The sequence below is a fragment of the Neopelma chrysocephalum genome, unplaced genomic scaffold (assembly GCF_003984885.1).
Source record: "Neopelma chrysocephalum unplaced genomic scaffold, ASM398488v2 Primary Assembly neopelma1_61b, whole genome shotgun sequence".
Classification (NCBI taxonomy): domain Eukaryota; kingdom Metazoa; phylum Chordata; class Aves; order Passeriformes; family Pipridae; genus Neopelma; species Neopelma chrysocephalum.
The window spans coordinates 11,557,682-11,576,193 of NW_020897717.1; the positions used below are offsets into that span (position 1 = coordinate 11,557,682).

General features: G+C 45.1%; 1 protein-coding gene and 2 long non-coding RNA genes across 3 annotated transcripts in view; 2 read left to right on the plus strand and 1 right to left on the minus strand.

Moving 5' to 3' along the window:
• The window catches only part of ESRRG (estrogen related receptor gamma), a 400,294-nt gene extending 397,833 nt beyond the window's left edge, over positions 1-2,461 (minus strand). The window contains exon 1 of the mRNA XM_027681704.1: positions 2,447-2,461. The gene's annotated coding sequence lies outside the window, so the exon portion shown is untranslated. The remainder of the gene's footprint in view (positions 1-2,446) is intronic.
• Positions 2,462-3,766: 1,305 nt separating this feature from the next.
• Positions 3,767-9,023, plus strand: LOC113966738. The gene is made up of 3 exons (XR_003533938.1): positions 3,767-3,865; positions 5,005-5,145; positions 6,679-9,023. It is a non-coding gene; the product is annotated as an uncharacterized LOC113966738 (long non-coding RNA).
• Positions 9,024-12,196: 3,173 nt separating this feature from the next.
• On the plus strand, positions 12,197-17,986 carry LOC113966739. The gene is made up of 3 exons (XR_003533939.1): positions 12,197-12,216; positions 15,196-15,276; positions 15,982-17,986. It is a non-coding gene; the product is annotated as an uncharacterized LOC113966739 (long non-coding RNA).
• The last annotated feature ends 526 nt before the right edge of the window (positions 17,987-18,512 follow it).

Below are 18,512 nucleotides of genomic sequence, written 5' to 3' on the forward strand. Positions count from 1 at the left end.
TTGGGGGGACTCGCTCCCCGGGAGTGCAACACGTGCCCGGCCCCACAGTCGCGGTCCCAAAGCCGCGGCCGCTCCGCGGGGCGGCTTGTGGGGCTTCTGTGGACCACCAGAAACCAGCAAGAAACCGAGGCGAAGAAGCCGTCCCGTTTCGCTGCCGGAATCCCGTTCCCCTCACAGCAACTATTAACTTTACTTAAGTATCACTAAGCACCCTTTTTTGACAGTCCGCTTCCCTCACACCCCCTCTTACCGAGTGCGACCCTTTAGCAAGCCTCCTGCTTCTTCTATTATCAGTTAAATAACCTTGAAGAGCTGCAGGTGCCCTCGTTACCTGTTGCGATGAGGCCCCCGCCCTCTTATCGGGGCATAGGGGTAATTAATTCTGTTTTAATACTGTGATCACACTGTGTTGGCTGTGGGAGGTATAAACCCCGTGTGGCTCCGGGCGGGGAGGGGGAAGGTTTGGGCAGGACAGTCGCTGCCCGAGCTCGGAGCGAAGCCAGGGGGGCAGGGAAAGCCAAACACCGGGCAGAGCAGCAACCCTGTCATTAGGGACCACACGCACTAAGTGCCATCCTGCAACTACCTCTTAGCGAAGGGCAGGGAATTATCATTATTCTTCTCGGGCAGGCATTTCCAATTTGGAGTTAATTGACGCGGTTCTTCCTTTGTGTAATAACCAAAGGGAATCCGAGCTTTACCCGAGAAACTTTCAGAGATTTTTCCTTTTTTTTTTTCTTTCTAACCTTTCTTTCTTTTTACTTTAAGCTAGAAGTGAGCTAACAGAACCTCGCTTTCCTGAAGGTGAAATTACTCTAGTCCTTAATTGGGAGCGGAAGCAAGCCGCGAGATCAGGACCGAGGTGCGATTCAGGTGCTCGCGGGACGCGGTCCAGGAGTGGTTCCGAGTTCAAAGCGGGCTGGCCTGAGCCGGCCCCGCCACTCCTAAACCCCGCGGGGGAAGAGCCCCCTCGTCCCGCAAGACCCTGCCGTGAGCATCCCTCATTAGAGAAATCAGAGAACGGCGGGGAATGGCTTAAACAGTTTAAAAACTTTAGGTTGGAGGTTGAGGAGCGTAAGGCAAAGCCGAAACACGGTTTTGCGTGAAATGCTGCCCTGGGAACGGCAGGAAAACTTGAGCGCAGCCTGTGCCCTTAGTTTACTAAAGCCAATTACCTGCCTCCATATAAAAGGTTTCGCGTATGGTTACAGCTGAGGAAATAGGAGAAGCTGATGAGTCTGTTTTGGTTATGATTTAATCAAATAAATTAAAGGAGAAGGGTAAGGATACGCCCAATTTGGAACTTCAAAAAAAAAAAAAAAGGGCATGAGTTTTGAGGGACGCTCTCCGTCCGAAGCCTTTCCTCTTGTACAGAGCAAAGTGAGGCTCTTGGAGTCCACTCATCTCATTACTGCTGGGTATTTAGGGTTTCTCTTTTCCTCCCAATGGAGTAACTTTTCATAAACGATTGCAATTTCGAGGGGGAAAGGTGAGTAGGTGCCAAACCAAGCTGGGGGTGGGGCAGAATTTTGCGTTTCAAGCAATTTAGCAGAGAGTAATTCTGCTTACAGCAGAGAGGTAGGTGGATACTTGAAAACATCTTCCACCGGAGTGTCCTACTTTGGCAATTCTAATTAAAACAAGGTTTAAAAGATGCAAAGAAAGAGCAAGCCTCTTGCTTTTTTTCCAATGGGCGTGGGGGATACCGTCAGGCACAAAGAGTGCTTCCAGCTTGTTCTAACGTGCACCTTTGTTTAAAAGAAAAAAAAATAATCAAGCTCGTCCTCTGATTTCAACTAATGTATTTTTAACTGGATTTCTTTCCTCTGCTTTGTGTGATCTGATACCTACCGTGTAGCCCTGGCCCACTTTCAGCCCTGCGGGTGCCCTGCATTGTGTGCGTGTCTGAAAGAAAAGGGAAAAGTCTTCCACCCTTTTGCCCTGTACCTGTGCTTGAGAATTGAATCGTGCCCAAGCTAGTGGTCAGTGAAACCCGGATTGTATTCCCCTTCTCGCCGCCTAACCCTAGAGAAGCCGCGACTTTATAGGTCCAGCAAGGCTAGTATGTCTGTGACCGTCCAGCACCTCGGATCAATAAAGCAGCCAGTTTTTTTGACGCTTCTTTTCCACGGCAGCTTATTGAAAAGGAGCCTTTACCGCCACCTATAAATAGCGCTGCGTCCAAGTCACTTTTTTTCCCCTCTTCTTTTTTTTTTTCCCCTCTCTACGTAAAGTAGCAAAGTTCTAACCAAGATACCGCAAGTTCTCCTGGCTGTTCGGAGAGGGCTCACCCCAGAGGGGCTGCACTGGGGGTCCCGGCGCCAAAGGCTGCGCTGCTGCCTCCAAAGGGGGGGTGCTCCGGCGGAGCCAGCCCCAGCCCCGCACCGGCTGCCTTTGAACTTTGTTCACAGGCATTGGAGGGAGGGGAGCGAATATCGATACTCACCGTGCTCTTTGGTTTTCCAGGTGTAACTCCGTCTCTCCCTCTGCTTTGTGTATAAATGAGCAGAGGTTACATCCCGGCCACGCGGTATAATTGCCCTGGATAACCCCGACCCTGCTAGTTTAATGCTACGCTAACCTGAGAGTGTGTGATTGGAGCTCGACTGTCGGGTTAGAAAAGCGCCTCTCCACGTTGGAAACAAATTCGCTTTCTCTGTTCACACCCCAACCCCTATCCACGCGGAGTCTTCCAGCCCTGCATTCCTGCACAAACCAGGACACCTACCTTTCCGAGAGCCACGTTCCCTAGCAAAGATTTCATTTTTCCCCACTCTCGAATCAACTGCAATTTCCTTACCCACGTGCCATGCCCTGTCTGCTGCGTGGGGCTTGATTTCACGCACTGTGCCACGCCGAGGGCTGGGACTGCCTGGAAACCGCCGAGACCTCGCGCAGGGGAAGGAAGGAGCAGAGGCGTGGGCGGGGGGGGACGCGCTGCCTGTCGCCTTCCTTGCACCTCGCTGCCACCTCGCCGGGGAAGGGGCGGCGGGGGCGAAGGGCCGGGACGCTCCCACTCTCCCCAAAATCGCACGCTCAGCCCGCGGGACCGGGCTGCTCTCCGGGTGCTTTCTACCTGCCTGCACAGCGGGCTGGGAGCTGACGGACAGTCATTGCTGTACGCGGAGCGATCAAACCCCCTTCTCCCCGCGCTCTCTCTCTTTATTTATTTATCTGTTTATTTATTTATTTGTAATTCCCTTTCAATTCCCCCAAATGAGGTTTGATAAATACGTTGTCTGCGCTGATACCAGTGCAGTAATTGTCAGAGGGTCTGAGCGCTCCAGGAAAAGAAAAGCGGAGGAAGAGGGAGGGATACAACCTCCGTTATCTCGCTGTTACTAATTCCCAGCCGGCTCGGACTCAGGGGACAAGGCGATCGCTTAACAAACCCTCCTCCTCTCCCTTCACCACTCCTTCCTTCCTTCCTCTTCTTCGGCACATTTTCTCCCCCGCGCTCGCCTACGTTTCATTCCTCCTCTTCGTGAGGAATAAACCGTGCGAACTCAAAGTAAAGAGAGAAAAAAAGAAAAAAAAAAAAGGAAAGGTGGGTGGGAGGGATACAGGAGGCGAATAAAAAAAATAAGGAAGGGGAGGGAGGAAGAAAAGGACAGAAAGTGTCTGTGCCTGATCGCTGACCATCTGTGCAAAAGGTGATCATTGTTAGGTACTCACATGGCTGGTGGCAGAGCAGCTCTTAGCAATTAATAAGTCTCTCAGCTTGAGCTCTTCTTTCCCCTTTTGGATGGCAGCGCGCTCTGCGTGGCTCGCTCTCACTCGCGCACACACACACAAACCCGATCAGATGCTTCAGGACCGGCCACTTTGCGAGGGGAACAACACGGGAGGGTTTGTATTACTCCAGGTTCGTGTGTGTAGCCTATAAATAGCGAACTTTTTGATGGAATCAGCTAACAAATGAGAGGAGAAGGCGTAATTTTGCGCAGGGAGCCCCCCTTTCTCTTTGCAAGATTAAAACCCCCCAGGCAGCAGACAGAGCTAAAGTTGTGGGTGTGTAGAAAGGAATTTCACTTTATTGTGATCGCGCGCGAGATTTTTGTTTGTTTGTTTATTTCGGGGGTTGTTTTTGTTCCTCCCACTACCACGACCCCCCCCCCCCCCGCCAACCTATACGTTACATCCTCCTCCCTGCCTTCCCAGCTAGGGGCAGGAACTGACCCGGATTAGCACCGACTTTAACTCCAAGTTGGAAACACACGGTGCGTTTTCGGCCTTTTTTTTTTTTTGGGGGGGGGAAGTGGTGTCTGTTGTTGTTTTGTTTTGGTTGTTTTTTTCTTTTCTTTTTTTGGTGGGGGGGAGATGTCCACGCTACACCATGTGGAAGTGCAAAAGGCGGACAGGCAGGCTCCCCTGAACGTGCCGTCACTTTGAAAGCAAGTGAGGAACAGAAAGAAAACAGGTCGGAGTTATTGGGGGGGAGGGGGGAGCGAGGGGGGAGAGGTGAGAGGGCGGTACTTTGGTAGGGACAAAGTGTTTGCCTGGGGCTTTGGGTCAGCCACGGAGCGATGGACTCACTCGAGAGAAAGCCCCACGAAACACATTGCTGTGGGGTTTCCGCGGTGCGGGTCCCCCACACCGCCCTCCCCGCCTGGCGCAGTGGAGCCCCCGCACGCGGGGCACGCGTGGGAGCCCAGAGAGCCTCATCCTTGAGGGTGCCCAGTGCCCCGGCCCTTCGTGGGTCGGCAGCGCCGGCGGGGCCGGTCCGACGGCTCAGGGGGGAGCCCCCTGCTCCAGCGCCCACCTTGGCCTTCTTGGGCAGCCTACAGGCTCCTCGGAGCCGGTTCCCCCCGCCGCCTCCCTCCCCATCTTTTGTCGGTGGGCTAAGCGGTACCAGCACGTTCGGCATCACCCGGTAACGACAGTCCCCTGTCCCCGGAGGACATTGATTTGCGGGAAGCTTAAGGCCGGGCCCTGTCAGCAGAGGGGCTGCCGCTGATAAGGATCCCACCGCGGCAGCTATGAAGAGGTTTTCTCCCCTGACAGGTGCCTGACAGGGCTGGCCGGGAAGAACTGCTGACCTGTCTAAAGAAATATATGTGCGTCTCCTGGAATGGCAGGACAGATGGTGCCCGTTCGCGCCGCGGCGACTTCTCTCGATGGCACACCGAGCGGAGCTGATGAGTGGTTTGTTTTTATGGCAGGGAGGTAGCGATGCCCTCGGACATCCCGTGGCACTGGTTTGATGGGAAATGTCCGCTCCTGTAGGGGCGCGAGTGCCGCCAAGACGTGCACCGGGAGGGCAGGGGGGCAGCGACACCGCTCCCGCCTGCTCCTGCCCCATCCACGCGGACGTGACCTGCCGCAGAAACGCCGAGGAAAGGGGCTTTCGGCACGAGTGCCAGAGCCGCGCCCCCAGTTCCCTCCAAACTGGTTCTAAAGGTCGCTTCCCGCTCGTCCCCACTCTCCTCCGGGGGGGCGGCCGCCGCTGAGCCCCCCGAAAGGTCGAGCAGGGCCCGCGCTGCCTTTGTGCCGCCCGCGGGGACGCGCAGGAGCCCGTGTCGGGCAGCGGCCGGGGGTGCAGGCAGGGGCCCCCCGAGCCCCCTCGTACGGAGCCGCCCTCCTTCCCGCGGCCCTGCTGGGGCAGTGCCCGGGCGCGGACACGCCGCCGCCGCCGCCCGGGCAGCCCCGGCACCCCGGCCTCCGTGGTGGCTCCTGCTGCCGCAGCGGCCACCTCGGCAGCCCCCGGCAGCCCCTGGCAGCCTCTCGCCTCCCCGCCCCGCGCTCCCGCAGCCCCCCGAGTGACGCTCAGCCCGGCGCGCTGGTCCATCCGCGCACATTTCCAATCTCATGGCTCATAAACTATTAGCGAAGGGATTTCATTATTCACCTTCCGTATCTTACAAAGGAGAAAGAGAAAAAAAACCCCAACAACCACGCGCTCCTGGTAACAGTAAGACCGGGCCGGGTTTAAATCTCAGCGCCTGCCCGGGCTCTGGGATCGGCTCAGGGCCGGCGGCTGCGGGGGCTCCGCCGGTTCCTCCGCTGGGCGCTGGGCTCTGGCCGAGGCTGCTTGTCCCGGAGGGACTGCGGAGGTCAACCTCGGCCGGGGGCAAGGCAAGGCAAAGCAAAGCAAAGCAAAGCCAAGCCAAGCCAAGCTGTGAACTACGTTTTACCATCCGTAGAGAAAATACTCCGGAGGAAAGAATAAAACCTTAGGAATGAAAGGGGATGAGGGGCAGTCTGCATATTTTCCTTATTTGTTTTCTTCCTTTTAAAATTTTTTCTTATTTTTTTTTCTACAATACATAACATTAGGAGATATTTAGCTCTCCATCAGAATCTGACAGATCCCACTCCGGGGTGTGGACCACAAGCTTCCCGGTGCGATGCCGCGGGGGGACACGTTACCGCGGACCGAGGGCCGGAGCCCGGGGAGGGCGCGGCGGTGCGCGGAGGGGATCGGCCGGGCGGGGGATTCAGCGGCAGCGACCGAAGGCCTGCGGAGGGCCGGTGTCAGACTAAGCTGCAGGCAGGGCAGGCAGGGCAGGCGGGCAGGCAGGGGCAGACGCGCGCCTCAGCTGGGAGCCTATAGAAACATAGGACCCGATCCAGGGAAAGTTATTGACAGCCTGGATGAGAGAAACAGAAATGTTAATACAGATAACTTTGTTCCTTTCTTTTTCTCTTCCTTTTATTATTTTCTTTTTCATCCTTTAGGAAATGGACTACGAAAAAGTTTAGACCATGAGGTAATTATAAAAACCAATATAGCGATTTTGAAAGAGAGACTCACTTCGCAATTTTGCACCGAGGAGCAAAATATTCTGGCGAAGTCTGGGGTCATCACCGACAATGGAGCAATGTTCCCTCCCTGTTTAATATACATGGTGTGGGAAATGGACGGAAGATATAGCTAGCACCTGTAGTGCCAAAGGAAAAAAAAATCAAATTACTACATCATATTTTGGGGCTATTTTGCAGGACATTCTTCAAAAATAGACCCATATTTAATTATATCTCTAATGATTTTCTCTGTGAGACTGCTAGTTAATAGTAAGGAGGAAATGGGTTTTCTACCGAGTTTTTGCATTTTGATATCTTAAAAAAAAAAAAAAAAATCTTATGTGTTAATAGCGCACCTGGGACTGCAAGCGACCGAACTGGGCCAACTTTTAATTAACATGCTGACCTGCCGAAGAAGCAAAACTCCCTTTAAAAAGAAAAAAAAAAAACCCCAACCAAAAATTTATACCTACACATACACTGCCGTATCGGCATGACCCTGGAAACCTCAGGGCTCTCCTCCCCCTTTTTTGGGGGCAAGGATGTGATCTTCGAAAGGGACGAGGAGATGCGCAAGTTAAGCACCCGCCCGCCTTCCCTCCCAGGGGCCGCGGCCGCCCGCGCAGCCCCTGCTCAAGCTGCGCGGGCGGAGGCGGCTTCGGGAGGGGGAAGGCGGGCAAAGGGGGGGGAGTATGACCGGTGTCCCCGAGCAGCGTGTGCGAGGAAAAGGCCGTGGCAGAAAGGGGGAAGATCTGGGCTCTTTGAGAGGTGCGGTACAAACACCAGCGCGGGGTGACTACAAGCTCATGCGTGGGTGCTACAAGCTCCAGAGCCTGTTCGGCGGCTCCCCCATGTGAAGCACAAAGAGAGGTCACCAACCTGAAAGATTAACTTATTTTCTCTATGCTTTTGCCTCGTCAATGCTTATTTTCCTTCCCTGTTAAATTAATTTTATTTTTAAAATGGATTTGATTTTTTTATTCCCATGCATACTTCAGGCAGGCTAGATGCCTGACTTGCCCCCCACCGCACCCCAAACTGGCACTGGAGTACGTTAGTACGGGGTTACACTTTAACTTCTCTGCAGGTAATAATTAAAGAGCTTCTTTCTAAATCTCTTTCCCCCACCGAAGCTCTCTTTCGCAATAGATTATATTGATCACACACAGGGGCACAACTCTCCTCGGAGCCACCGTCTGTGAGCTGCTCTTAATTCAGTGCACTCTGCGTAACTTCTCCCAGATCTTCTCCTAACTTTTTCTCAAGCTGAAAGGTTTCTTCAGGAACGCATTTATAAATCCCCCCAAGAGAAAGCTCCACATGCAAAAGGGGACTGATAGTCATTCAGATGCACACCAGCAGGCTTTGGCCATACATTTGAATTTTGTCCCATAGTGGCATTGTGGGTGAATTTAAAAACAATAGATATAGAGGGAACAAAGTCATCTGACATTAGTAAGGGAGTATCTTTGTCGAGTGGGAAGAACTCCAACTTCTTCTAGTAGTGACACTTTCCAAAGAAAACCTTCAGCCTTGTCCTAACAGCCATATTGAAAGTTTTAGGGGCTCTGAGTTACTTTAGATCATAAATTAATCTGCCAGAGAAGTGCGGTACACACCTGATATCAAGGAAGGGTCAAGAGCTGGCCAGTTCCAGCTGGTCCTGCATTTGATTTACTTCAGGCTGTTAAGATGTATGCTGTAGTGTTTTGATAAGAAAAAAGGAGTCAGCAGTTTGATTTGGCAATTCTTTCTTTTCTTTTTCTTTTTTTTTTCTTTTTTTTTTCTTTTTTTTTTTTCTCCTCTGAAGAGAGCCACAGTTTAAGCTAAGGAATTTGTTGTTGCTATTGGGGTGGTTTTTAGCAGAGGTTCTCAGTTTGCATGGGGCTATCTCATCGCTTACTGTTAACACTTAACTATGTTTATTACTTTCCAAAGTGAGCCAGACAGTGGCATGAACTTTTACTCAGCTTGTCTACCTCAGGCCTCCAGCACCTCTGGACTGTGCCTTTCCTGGGATTCACCCCAGCCAGAGAACTTGGAGCAACAGCAAAGGCAGTGGCCATCACCCAATGGGTCACATCAGCAACCTAATCTGCCTCAGTGGAGCCCTACCACAGCTTTCCCCTCACGCCTCTCTTTTCCACAAGGCGTTGCCCATGAGTTTCATCAAGTGCCTCAGAAATATTTGAATTTAGTTTTATTTTACTGAACAGATTCACAAGCTGAATGTGGGAGGCTGGTTGTTCTTGGCTGAATTAAACTATTATTTGAAAATATCTCCTGCACCCGCTGTGCCCTCTTTTATAGCCCCCCCCAAACTTTCGATCACAGAGAGTTAAATCACAGTAATTACACAAGGGATGCTATCTCTGATTTGCGTGTCTGTGCAGCGTAAAGAATAACTGCAATACTCCAGACTGGAGGAGCATTGCACAAATAACAGCCCTCAGAGGTGGCAGCAACAGATGCATAAATGGGGAGCAGATCAGGATTTTTTTATTCCATCCCTGTTTTTTTCCCCTTTCCTCTTGTTTTAGTTTCTCTGCCTCTAAAATAGGGAAGTAAGAGTCACTGACCCTATTGCCTTTCCATGAGGCAATTGGTGTTTGAGGAAAATCAGAAATCCTGAGGATGTAATCTGTGATAATATATATTCTAAGGTGGACGTGCTGCCATTCCCTGTATTGGGGTTGGCAAACATTTCTCAGCAGAGATCGTATTTTCTGTTGCATGTAGCTTTGGAAAAAACATCATCACTTAGGCTGAAAACTGATATGCTGACTGTCTGTACCGCGCAGATTATTTTGAAAATACCTGCCAAAACAATTTGTCCATTTCCAAGAACAAGGTTATGGAAAAATAAACAGTTTTGCTCGTACTAAAATGGAAACTTTTTTCCTTTGAAATGCTCTGCTGCCCTCAGGCTTTGAAGCACAGTCTCAAAATGTGACCTTTTTCATTCAAAATATGCCTTTCCCTCTCTGTCTGAAAATGTATCCAAATGTGGTTAACTTATAAGTATTAGAAATGTGTCATGAACAGATGCCCAGTAATGATTCATTTTAGTCGGGAAAAGGAATTGCTACAGATTGGCCCTCTCTGCAAACAGAAGCTTTAGGATACAGTGGTGAGGCTAGATTTCCACTTTAATCCTCACCTCCAAATTTTCCCCATGAGCCTGAGCTTTGGCGCAGAATCTGAGAGGTAGGAATCCTATCTCTTCTAAGCTCCAAACGATTTGAAGGTTGTTGCAAGAAGAAAGGTCTCTGCATGAATACAACACAGAGAAAAAACCCATCCAGCCTGTGACAGAGCAGGCAACAGAAGCAACCAAGCAGTCCGGAGAGAAAAACTGGGACTAGTGTTTGGAGGCAGGAGCCTGGGACTGATTAGGTAAGGAGACACAGAGGTTGTGCAGAGAGAGCAGAGAGAAACTGCTTGGTTGAGGAACCTGGAGGGGAGATGGGAGGGCAAGGCTAGCAAAACCGACTAATGTTGTCAGCCAAGAGCAAGGATGCTTAATTGCAGGATGTCCAGAGTAGCTGGCCTGAATTTAATTTGGAACATGGTAGAAATTCTCAAAGTCAAATTGTTCCCCCCCCCCCGATTTTCAGTTGATGCAGTACAGCTACATAATTAATGCTTTTCATTTGGAACAGAGCCTGCTTTCTAATGCTAAAAAATAACTTAATGATCTTTAAGAAACTTATTTCCTAGCTGATTCAAAACGTATTTTGATTTTTTGGTGTGTGTGTCACCACCAAACTAAGGAAATGTGTTACATATTCAACACTAGCCACAACATCAGGGATGTTACGGAGATGACTAACCTGAGGGTTTCAGAGCACCTCAATTCAGCCTCTATACCTTATGATACATGACCGCACAGACTATATTCTACAAATTTCCTGAAGCAGAAACTAAACCCTGCAAGGTACCCTTCCTCTGGGAACAGATCAGTACTTTATAGATTTTATTCACTAGATTCCTGTCTCATTTGTCGCAGAACTGGGTACGGATCATATAGAAGGTGGAGAATTACAAGGGAGAAAACAGGGCTTTGTGGCAAAGCAGTAGCTGAATTTTACCTGCTGAGTTTGCTTCCATTCCCCTGTCACCTCAAAGGTTCTGCAATGTGGGGAAAGTTGCCTCAAGAGGTAATGATTAACTGAGATTTTCATATGAGGAGGGACCATCTTGAAATTTTGGAGTCTGGTAGGCTGAAGTGAATCACTCACTACCTCAGATAAAATCCATGGGACTCTGCATTGACTATGCTAAGTGATGCAGAATGCCAATCAGGTTGAAAAATCAAGTAGACAGTATCTCTAGTTGGATACCCAAAATTAGCAGGCATTTTTTACTTTAATCTCATTTGTTTGGAATACAGATTTATTACAAAGCATAGGATGATCTTATCCCCTCAATTTCAGGCTGTAAAAGATAAGCACATGGATGCTATAGCCTGGTGGGGAGAAGAACAGGAAAAGCACAGGAGTGTTGGGTTCAGATTAGGATTTGTGTGTCCCAGATGTGGCCCCAGATATAGGTAAGTTTAACGCTGTAAGCCAACTCCTGAAGAAAGCTTTGCCCATGCCAAACTACCTACTCTGCATGCCAAAGGGGTGCTTGTGAACAAGATCAAGCAGAAAAGCCCCACTGCCCTGTCAAATTGCATTCATTTACCATTGCACAAGAGCAGATGAAACAAAGGCTTTGTAAAGTTATTCATGAAAAGGGGGAAGGAGAGGGAGAAAAAGAAGAGAGGATCAAGCCCAGGGTACCACAGAACATGGAAACAAGGTGATGACCCGTAAGAGACCAAAGTGTGTGTCTCTACCGCTGAAAGCACTTGTATGTGGGACACTTCGTGTCAGGTATATGCCATAGTGCCTTGCCTTTTGGTTACTGCACAGTCTCTTTACCTTTGTTTTTTGACATTTTTTCCACTACATAGTGTGATTTTGAGGAAAACTTTTTTTTTCCTGGAAAATTCTTCATCATCTCCTTGTACATAATGGTGTAATTAAAGACTGTATGATAAAGCATGTGCACAAGGGATTGGTACTGAGCAGTGTGGTTAGCTCTCATTTTCTCACTTCCTACTGCTTCCTACTGCTTCCTACTGGCTTTAAATGTTTATAGAGTCTGTAATACTCTTTTTATTTGTGTGTGTGTGTGTGTAAAATATTATATGGCTACACAAGGTTTATCCTCTGCTTAATTTATTGCTGTTCTTTTTAATTTCCATTAAAATATGTTTTTGCCTTGGTTATTTGATTTTTCATTCCTTATCAAATTTCTTTCCTTGATTTTCTGTTTCATTCAGGCCCACTGCAAATTCAGGGGTAATAGTAATATCTCACTTATTTCAACAAATGGGTTTTTTATTTTTTAGGGAGTTGAGCTCTTATGACAGGTAGCAGATTGATACCTTTTAGACAATATTTCAGGTCATCTGCTGATCAGGTATGACACAGCTAACACCGCTGTCCTACCAAAGTTAAGCCAAATAGCAAAAGGGTGATCAAACAGGAGAGTAAAAATACTCTCTGACTTTTTTTTTCCTCAATAAGCACATGTTTAACTGCTTTTTTAGTTGGTAGCACTGGCACCTATTCATTGGGAACAGGACTAAAATCTTCAAATTATTTCAGGTGGATGGATACAACATTAACAACCCAGATCTCCCTATATGGCGCTGGATTTAAACAAACAAGAAAAAACCCCCTTCTCTTAAACTTTTAAAGTTCTGTTTTCCGTGTCACAACACAGAAGAACTCCAGAATCTCTTCCTTTTAGTCAGAGACATGAAGTGCCCTCACCAGGCATGGTCCTGACCTCGGTCGGAGGATCCTTGGCCTGGAGTCAAGCAGTCATTGCATTCACTGAAACAGCCAAATTAACTGTCTGCTTAGCTGTGGATTAAAATTCATTCACTGATCCAAGACAGTGAGACAATAATTTGCTACTTCTACTTTGTTTCACATTCAGAATAGACTCGCAGTTCAGCATCTCGTTTTCGCCCAGAAATAACCACGGTGGCACTGTAAAATTGTACCTCCAATAACTTGAACAAATGGGATAAATTCATGCAATTGCAAAAAGAGAAAACTCATCCTGTTTTTAGTTACACAGAGACTGTAAGAGAGCAGATATAAAGATAGCCTCAGAGTGCTGAAGCGTTCAGCAGTCATCATTATTTGGAGTAGTAACTTGTAACAAATAAAGTGCCATTTCCTCTGAGCCAAGGACCTCTTCAGCATCGCCTTTACCACCACAGCCAAACTCTCTGCTTTTCTAACAAACCACAGGCTTGATTGAAATGTTAGAGAGTAAATTGCTTAATGCTTTCTAGAGACCTCAAATATGTGAAGTACCCAGTGCATAAAAGAGAGAGCTTATTTCAAAACCAAGCATAACAAAACTGACCTGCTGGAGAAAAGACTCTCTGCCTTGTTCTTGTTCACAGTAGGTACTGTTCTTGGATTTGTTAATAAAGCAACTTATGCTTCCGAGTCCATCACTTTTATACCAACATACAAGACAGAACAACTAATATAATCTTAACTATACAATGTAAAGGTGGCCATCTGGCTGCTTAGAAAATGAATTTGACCCAGATAACAGTAAATTTTTTTGTATCAGAGATGACAGTTTTTTAGGTGTGACATCCACATCTCTCTTAGTATCATTGATAAAACCAAAGCAAACAATTTCAAGATGTAGTACAAAAGTCATGGAAAACATGGAAACAGTACATTTGCTGCTGTATATATATATGCCCTACATTATCAGCCTATTTGCAGAGCTGGATTCCTCTCACAATGGCCAATGATAGTAGAACAGAAAAAAAAAAGCCTTTCTCAGTGCATCTGACCAAGGCAAAGAGCTAGTATTCATGTCAATAAAGCTTCGCTATTGCTTGTGATGATAATCCTATATCATCCCACCCCTGAGATGGCTATAATTCAATCGTGAATGAATAGATCATTATATAAAAGTATGTACTCACTTTGAAGTACAGCAATCTGACTGTATCTCTATGTAATGTGAAAGGCCCCAAAACAACAGTAGGGGTGGTCACAATAAATCATTTGAGTATAAGGTTAGCACTCATTGCCATAGCACTGCGATATTTTATAGATACAGGGTTTATTCATAAATACACTGATGATATAACTGACTTGGACACCCCTAGCATGCATTTAGAGAGAGGAGTAAAATGAAAGTTTATTCTAATTTTCTGGGTATGAGGTTGACTCTTCCTGCTTGCAGTGGCTGGTCCATCTTTGTCACACTCATTTAAAAACTCCCTACTCACTCATGCATATCACCAATAGATAGGAAGGGAATGGCAGAGTGGTCTGGGAAAGTAAATTGAAGATGAGGAAGATATTCTGGGCCTGCTGCATGGCCTCACTCCTGGGGAAGGTATGCAAAGACATAAACAGAAGTGAGGCATCCAGTCTAACTGTGCACAGGCAGAGCCAGCTCTCTAAAGGCAGATGAGTGCTGGTCTCTCACTGAATTCAACTTGTCAAGAAGAGGTACAGTGTTTAAACCACTTTCACAGGGTGGTTTTTCCCTTTTCCTTTTTTTTTTCCCCAGGGTTACTCCACCATTATGAGAATGAAGAGCATTTAGTTGTGACACTTAGCAGAGAAGTGCTAAGTGCTTGAGAACTGGCAGCTCTAACCTGTGAGTCTTATTAAGTTTGCAGATTAGTTTAGCTTTCCCTTCAAAAACCTGAATAGCTTTTAAACTAAATATCCATAATAAAATGTATTGACAATTACAGAATTGAAAATTCTTTATATTTTAACTCTCACTATGTAATGGAAACTCCTGTAAAAGCAGACACTGCACACTTTCATTGCAAAAGACATACTAATATTTTGTCCTATATAGAGTATATGAGTCAGGATAACATTGTGTAGAAAGCCCAGTAAGCCACCATCTTCTGCACAGACAAAATGAGTGATGATGATGAAGAAGGTAAAGGGTGGAGAAATGCATTTAAGGGCCTGATGCTGAAGATCAAACACACTGATAAGTAAAGGTGCTGAGATGAATAAAAATAGAAATTAATTCCTAGTCATCATACAAGTCCTCAACATGATCGTATTTTAATGATTTTGTAAGTCATCTTCACCTGAAAAATATGTATTTTTTTAGTAACTACACAGTTTTTTCAATTCACCTTCCTAATGAATCAACACGCCTTGGGTATTTGCTTTGCAGGTGAGCTTTTCCTAAATACTGAGAATCACACAGCTAATGCCAGAGTATTAATTTGAAAAGCTGTGGAAGAGCATTACAAATAAATGAAATCTAAAATGAATCAAACTCCTGTTTTATTTAGTGGAAGAATAAAGATCTAAAGTATACATATTTAATTAGAGTCATAAATGTACCAACATTCTGAAATGAACTAATATTTTTAAGCATGTGACTGAATCAAGGACTGGAACAGAACATATTATCAGCAATGCTGTATTCACAGTCTATTTGAAGATAAGCAGATGGGTAAGTTTAAACTCAGAAAAACAGACTTTTAGCCTAATAAATTTGCCTCCCACAGTATCTTTTTTTACTGTTTGACAATACAGCATTGTAGTGGAAGAGTTACACCTATTAATCTGAAATGCAATGGATCCTCTCTTCAGGAATAAGTTTCCTTCCATGCATATTTATATCCTCCCCACCCTTGATTTAGAAACTCTCATTCATCTTGAAACAGATGGATATAAAACCCAGCTCTTTGTTCAGATTAGAATGTATCAGGAATTGCTCAGATGTATCAGTGCCACAGATAAAAGAGATTCAGACCTTTCCTACTGTACTTGGCTCATCCTGCAGAGATGTTATGACCTGTAAGCTCCACAGGTGATCAGGCTGCTGGGGCTGACTTCCCTAAGCTCTATTGTTCAACTACAGAGATGTCTTCTCCTGAAGGCAACTTGGGGCAACACTCTTATCTCAGATGTCCCAGCTTGTCTTTTGGGGCAATCCCTTTACTCACAGCTGCTGCACCCTCACACATACTACTGAGGCACTGACTGTACCATCCAAAGAGGAATTTTTTAAAATAGGAAGTCCTCAATTGCTGGACAAGCATCCTCGAGCTTTTTTAAGCTTCAGACATCACCAGGCAAAACAAACCAAAGCTGACTCTGTGAGTATTCTTTCACAAGACATCAGAACATGAAAACTTTTCTTGTTGACCACCAGGTACCATGCTGGGATTGTACCAATGGTCCATCTGCACCAGTCTGCAACTTCCTCACTAGCCAAAGTCAGACACAACCAGGAAAAATACTGGAACTACACCATAATCAAGTGGAAATGACCTCCTGGAGGACTTACTCTGGTTTCTAGGAGTCAAGCAGTGACTCTTGTTTCAGTCAGGAAAAAGATGATTGACTTTTACTTACTGTTGGATCAGAAGTGATATATTAATATGAAGGTACTCAGAAAAGAGTGTTTATAGTGTCAACATTTCTAAGAAGCCAAAACTTTCAAGGCTATGTGAGTGCAATGGCATATTTCTCTCTTATTCATTTGTTCTTCCTCGTGAAAAAACAACTTTGTATAGCAGCAATCAAAAACAAGGTGAATTTTACATTCACCAAAATCAGACAGATTTGGGAAGAATGAATTAGGGAACTGTGTTAGCTTTAACTCAAAAGATTTTGTTTCTGATGTCTTTATCATTTTATTCTTGCAAAGGAATTAAGAAGATTAGCAGGTAAGAAAAGTATCTGTGGAAATGCTAGTCAGTATAACTGCTTGATGAACATGATACTTATGGAATAGATAAGGAGCTTTCTGATCTGCCGCTTACAAGATTTACAATTTGCAAACACTGTGGGGAGTACCATTGATTTAACTGGATCTTCAATGTTGATGCAACAAACCAGTGCTAAAAACACTAAAAGTTCTGCTTGCGGATAGCCCAGCCATTTGACTCTGCTTGCTTTGCACCCACAGTTAATTTTTAACACTGTGGGGACAAGCCAGTGACCCTGTGTTCTCGCTCAGGAATGTCTGAGCATTCACCAGCAATCAGTTTGTACTTAATGCCCACTATACTGGAATATTTTGGTGTTTAAAGATGCACCCAGTTCAAACTTTTTGGTATTGCTGTCGACTTTTCATTAGACATCGAGCTCTGTGGAATATTGTTGCTTTGGAACCAAGGATGCATTGAGCTGTTAGAAAACTTTGTAAAAGCTAAAGATCACTCAAGGAGGAATTAAATAGATTTTTATTATAATTTCTTATTAAGTTTAAGAAACTGCTTTAATGAAATCAAGACGGAACACTTTGGATGCTGTAAAATTATGAATTTAGTTTGAAATAACAACAGAAATATTTAAGAATAAGTAAATCAGGACATTGTAGAAATATGATTAAGACCTATGCAATTAGTAATAAAACTGAAAAGAAAGACATACTTATTCCAAGTTTAATTTATTTGTGGCTATCAAGTTTTAATTAAAACAAATCCTATTTGCTGCATATTTACCAATTTATCATACAAGAACCGCAAAGTGGAATTATATTGGGTGATTTATTTTGTGGTTGTTTCTCTCTGCTTCTGTGTTCATGTCTAAATCATGAAGAGAAAATGAGAGCACTAGCAAATTCCAAATACTTTATTTAAAACAAAATGTGTAATTGTTCAGAAATAGGCTATTGACTTTCACTGGGTTAAACAGCTCATGTACTGATTAGGCTTGAAGCTATAATTGTTCTTGTCACCCAAACTTTGCTCAGTCAATATCTTTTTATCATATACATTTTTAATCACATATTAATAAACAAGAAGGTGTGCTTTATTGATGGCTGGATTAGTTTATTGACCAACTCAACAACTCTCTATATGGTTTCTGAACACAGAAACAAGGTCAGTGTGTAAAGATGAGGAATAGTACATTCACCATCTTTAATATACTCCAATCTGGTAGCGTACTCCCTTTCTTACAAGTGCTGCAATCCATATAATTTCTACAATTATTTTATAAAATATTTCATATTTGAAACAATCTCACTGTTCAAGCACATCTTTGCTTGAGTTTCAGGAACTTTAGACTTCTATGAGCTTCTCTAATTTAACATTGTTTGGTCACCTTGACACCAAGCTGTGTTAGTTTTTAAACCTTCCAGAATTCAAATTTTCAGATACTTGTAGATTCTCACCAAGTATTCTTTAAGTACTTCCATTGTTGGAAAATTTTCAGATTCTCTTAACTAATAATTTTCTTCATCCTTCTAATCTGTTCTTTTAAGATTTTTCTCTGTGAATTGTTATTGTGAGTATTCTCCTTGAGTAATTCAGTAATTTCATCACTGAAATGATGAACTCTAAAACAACTGTATGAAATTAACAATTAAAACAATAATAGAACATGGCCCTACCTGTGAATATTCTTTTCTATCAGACAAAACCTGTGCATAGGAAGTCCCATTCTACACCCGCTCCTTTTTTTTTTTCTTTCTTTTTAATTATTTCTTTTATTTTTCAAAGGAATAGAAACTGGAATAGAAATAGATCTTTTCAGTGGGATATCCACTTTTACAAAACACTGTTTTGCAATAGAAAACTAATAAATTGCAAATAAGTTGATGACTCTGCCTGTCAGGCACACATATGATCACATAAAACCAGAAGTCATGTGGGAAAACATCTGTCTGTCAGCATGTGCAGAGGTGGACATCAGCCAGAGAAAAAATGAAGCATGTTTCCAACCTGAAGTTTG